Source organism: Lytechinus variegatus, chromosome 1 (genome assembly GCF_018143015.1).
Source record: "Lytechinus variegatus isolate NC3 chromosome 1, Lvar_3.0, whole genome shotgun sequence".
NCBI lineage: Eukaryota > Metazoa > Echinodermata > Echinoidea > Temnopleuroida > Toxopneustidae > Lytechinus > Lytechinus variegatus.
Window position 1 is genome coordinate 2,026,980 of NC_054740.1, and position 5,108 is coordinate 2,032,087.

General features: G+C 39.9%; 1 long non-coding RNA gene across 1 annotated transcript; it reads right to left on the reverse strand.

The window, feature by feature from the left end:
- Positions 1–460: 460 nt before the first annotated feature.
- LOC121408718 lies at positions 461–4,798 on the reverse strand. The gene is made up of 4 exons (XR_005969082.1): positions 4,393–4,798; positions 2,546–2,701; positions 1,687–1,756; positions 461–1,089 (listed from the first exon to the last, which is right to left on the reverse strand). It is a non-coding gene; the product is annotated as an uncharacterized LOC121408718 (long non-coding RNA).
- Between the last annotated feature and the right edge of the window lie 310 nt (positions 4,799–5,108).

Genomic DNA, 5,108 nt, shown 5'->3' on the forward strand with positions numbered 1-5,108 from the left:
ATCAGATGACGAGATCCCTGATCTCATCATGTCGACATCTTTTAGAAGAGATGATCAGATGACAAGATCCAGGTTCTCATCATGTTGACATGTCGACATCTAAAGGATGTCGACATGACGAGATCCGGGATCTTGTCATCTGATCATCTCTCCTACATGATGTAGATATGACGAGTTACGAGATCATGACACCTAATCATCTCTTCCACTGGATGTAGACATGACGAGATAGAAGATCTCGTCATGTCAACATCTTGTAGAAGAGATGATCAGATAACAAGGTCCCGAATCTCGTCATGTCGACATCTTGTAGGAGAAATGATCAGATGACAAGTTCCCGGATCTCGTCATGTCGACATCCTTTAGAAGAGATGATCAGATGACAAGATCTTCGATTCATGATCATGTCATCTGATCATCTTTTCTAAAAGATGTCGACATGATGAGATCCGAGATCTTGTCTGCTGATCATCTCTTCTGAAAGATGTGGACATGATGAGATCCAGGATCTCGTCATTTGATCTTTTGCTACCATGATGTCGACTTCTCAACATCTCGGTGGCACTTTTGAGCTTCCATAGAATATGCTTCATCAAGTGTGTGAGCCATCTCCATCTACTGTGCTCTGAATGTGACTTTAAACTTTCTTTTTCAAATCTCTTTCAAAAAATCACAATTTATCAATACAACTGTACATACATGTACTTACAATCTTTAAACTTGTAACAATTTTAACCTAAAGGACATGCTCTGTAACTTAAAAACAGCTGTTCCATGACTTCAGCCGGACTTCAGTTACTTCCCTTGTTTGGAGGGCACTTTCTTCTTCAACATGTTCAGAAGGTTGATAACAGATTTATCAACAGGACATGCATCTTTCACCTGAAGAATTCCAAGTTGGCAAAACTCACGAATTTTCATGACTGATGGCTCATAGCCATAGGCTGAATGAAAAATAAAACCAGCTACTTAACAAGCCAATGCATGCACTTTATCCTGGACTTGACAGACTCTTTGCTCCTCCAGAACAAGCTCATATGATTCCTCTTGATTGCAGGATACACGTATGTACATGGGCTTCGTATCAACCTGTCAATGAAAAACAATAACAAGGGTTTCTTATTCAATGCATGTGGTTTAGCTTCTCAACAAGAAATATGTTTGTTTTTTGAAGAAACTTGGCCCACCATTATGGGACAATGGATGGGCAGGCGGAGTAAAAAACGATAAGATTTCTTAGCAAGCAACACACAATATTTTTCACCCTACTTGGATTGAAATATTTCTCTTTCAATTATTATTCAAATAACATTAATAAGATGTAACAATATTTTTGGCAAATAAATCACTCTGATAGAATGCAAAACTAACAAAATTCCACCACTCAGAATGTATTCAGCTTTGTTTGGTGCTGTAATTTGCAACTGCATGCTAGTGGGCTGACTGGAATGTTGTGTTATCACACATCACACATAGCATGCATGTAAATCTTAAGTACCTGATCACATAATACCAGTGTACTTTGTCATAAACACAACCCACCAGTTGGCTCAGCAGTCTAAAGTTGTAGAGCGGAGTGCAAAAGAATGCTAAAATATGATTCTTAGGTTTTGGCTTTATGAAACTTATAATCTAGTCTATGTCAATGTTGTAAAATTACTTCTAACTGGTTATGCGGTACCATACCTTGTCACTTGAGATGAATATATCACCAGGTCTTCCTTGAAAAAGGTTGGTAGAATCTGTATGGCAATTTCTGGAATCAGATTAAGAAATGTCAATAATTTAAAAAATGCACCATGTTTTTAAATCAAAACAGAAGCTTGTATTCTGCAAGTTGGAATCCAACATTGATTATACCACCACGTTACCACCGCAATCTTTAGATCATGAATGAATTGAAGGGACTGAAGTTCTGAGCTGTAATTTTGCTCAAAACTAATGAATAGCTTCCTGCCTTCATTCTCATGATACCAGCTTGCAAGAATCAAGTTTGATTCACACATAAAGTTGTCTACAAGAACCTATCAGCGAATCAATTCGCACCAAATTCTGGCCCTGCCAACGATTCTAAATTTAAATACCAACATGCTTCATAACTAACAGCTGTCTATTAATGCTCAAATTATTGAAAGATAGAAAAGAAAAAACCCAAATTCAATGAAGAATTATCTCAGAATGTCGGCTTCAAAAATGACCACAAATGGACAGGAGTTAAACACTTTTAGGCAGGCATAAGAGACAAACTCATGAATTGTTGGACATTGATATTACACATCCATTTTACATCAAGTGACTAGGCCAAGTGCGAGTGTAAAATGGTTGCATGCCTTTGTCAGCATAAAGTTGGTTGCCTGAAGGGGTTCGAACTTCAATTCTTAAAGTGTATTTACAGTTTCCTTTTGTCATGTGTGGCACCCTGGAATGAAGAGATAATTATCCATTGTATAAGAGAATAATGTTACAAATTATTTTTCCATTGTATAACAATTTGGGTTTTTAATGTGTGATGTTACAAATTAAAAAAATCTGAATAACAGAATACCTTCTTAGCTTCCGGGAAGTAAACTGTCACATCTTTCTTGGCTCATTTGCATCTATCTTTGTGAAGTCCAGAAAGGGGTTCTGCCAGTCTTTGTAGTCCTTGGTTGAACAGTGTGATTAGGTCCTCACCATGAATCCTGCGAAACTCTGCAAGAAACTGAAAATATGAAAAACATCATGACCCCTGTTCACTAGATTAATGCTGGTGTTGTTGAACATGTTAACTTATTGGTGTTTATAGTGACAGGCTGATTGGATTTATAATTTTACTGACAAGAAAGATACAGCTTCAGCCTGTAAATCAGCTAGCTTATCATAACCACAAACACACTCCTGTACAGATCTTGTTTAGACTACTTCAGGCATTAATTTTATAAAATTGTAATCATAAACCCTACCATCTTTGGTAGGGTTCATGTGGCTTGCGACAGTGAACATCGCAAATCGAAATCTAAGCGAACTATGCTAGTTTATGTGTAAATTGCCCCCGTAATGACGTCGGTGGGGCATAGGAATGTGCAAAGTCGGATTAATTTGTAGATACATGTAGGCCAAGGCCATGTCAAAAGGCCTGGCAATCATATGGTAGTCAGTAAGTAAGTTAGGCCTGGGCCAACACTATTGACTGTCATGAGACATGAGTGTAGCAAACAGTCTGCAGTCCAGACAGGTCTCTCCTTATTGCTACTTATTGAATTTGAGTACAAATATTGACTGATAACAAGTAGGGCCTAGCCTATGATATTACATTTACTTAGGCCTAGTCCCATAATAGGCCTACTTTTTCAAAACATAACGATTGTCTAAGTTTAACATAAAACATGTAAGTTAGGCCCTAAAAAGGCCTAGGCCTACCTCGTATTACCCCGGGGGGGGGGCACTCGACCAAAAAAGTGGTGGGGGTGTGCCGCGGGCGAGACAAAAAACGGGGGCCTTGGAGCGGGCTTATTGTAAAAAGGAGGGTCCTCGGAACGGGCTTCGGAACGACAAAAGTTTGTGAAAACGGGGGTCCTTGGAACGGATCGCCAGCGTGTGAGTGCGTATGCATCCCTATGGAACGGTCATGTGTGCATGATGCAGCTAGCGCGGCCTCCGCCGGGGAGCTCTGCGGCCGCTTTTCACCAAAATTGCGGCTCATTCAATGCGATCAGAGCGGCGTAACGAAAAATATGCGAAGCTTTGGAGCGGATTTCTCTCTTCTTTTTTCTCGATAAGAAGAAAATGTTATGCCTTGGAGCGGCTTTCTTTGTTCTTTTTCTCAACAAGGCAAAAATGCTATGCCTTGGAACGGAAATTTGAGTGTGAAAATGGGGTCCCCTCCGCGGCACATACCCACTATGCATTATATACTGAGTGCCCCCCCCCCCCCCCCGGGCGTATTACTAGACTGGTGAAACTAGCCTAGATACTATAGTCTACACGTACGTGAGTACAGGACACTCGGTCAAGACCAGGCAAGACATACATTGTACACGCATTCGACATTGTTGGAGTCAATCGCATTTTATAAGCTTAGGCCTACATTGTATTGTCATTGTGCATGGGATGCCCGTCCCGCCGTGTGCTACCTCGAGCGAAGTTCGTGCAGGTTTCACTCCACTTCACTACCGGTACACTACACTCCACGTACCGGTACTTTTCGGGTAGGTGGAGACGGGAATGAAGTCTGCAGGAACTTCGCTCGAGGTAGCCGTGAGCATGCAGGTATGCATACTCAATTTACTAATATTTCGGTGAAAAACACTTCACTATTATAGAATTTCATACAATAGTTATCTCCACAGTAATATACTACAATCAAATGCATTAATTAATCATTTAATTTATTTTTTTAGTATAAAAGTTTACCTTTTACGATCTACCCAAGCCTTGCTTCGCAGCAAAATCACGGCGACCGGCGAGTGATTCGAAGACGCTGATTATGTGCGGGGTGTCCCGAACTGTCTTCAGGAGCTAAATTTGTCATGCATTTTGCCTCAACAAATTGATTTGTTTTTCAGCAAATAATTTGTAATATAATTCGTTATGGCCGACTTAAACTCGTCATTTCTACATTGACCGCGAAGAGGATTTGTCAAATACGGTTGTGAAGAGTCGTCACGCAAATAAATCAGTCATGCGCAAGTTTGTTTTTGTCAACACCAGTTGAAACTTTGTAATAGTGCTCGATCAATTTGTTATGTTACTACCATGAGTTTGTCATTTCACAGTTATATCGCAAAACAAATTATTTTACCCCGATTGACGAATTAATCGGGCCTTGTGACAAAGTTATCTTTTCAGTGTACACATGTTCTCCCATTGACATAACGCATGTCCCCGGTCTTCGATCTTCGTTTTCCAGACCTGTTGTTGGGTGTCTGGAAAACGAAGACAGAAGACCGGGGCCATCGCATCCGTCTAGCTAAAATAAACCATTATTATATTCAGATCAAATTCAGGAATATTCTGATATTGGATATGTAATGAATTATGATTGGTTAATGATTAATTGTATGGATATCGTAATGTGAATGATAATTGATTGAGCAATATATCGCGCTCAGCTCAGCTGGCATTAAAAT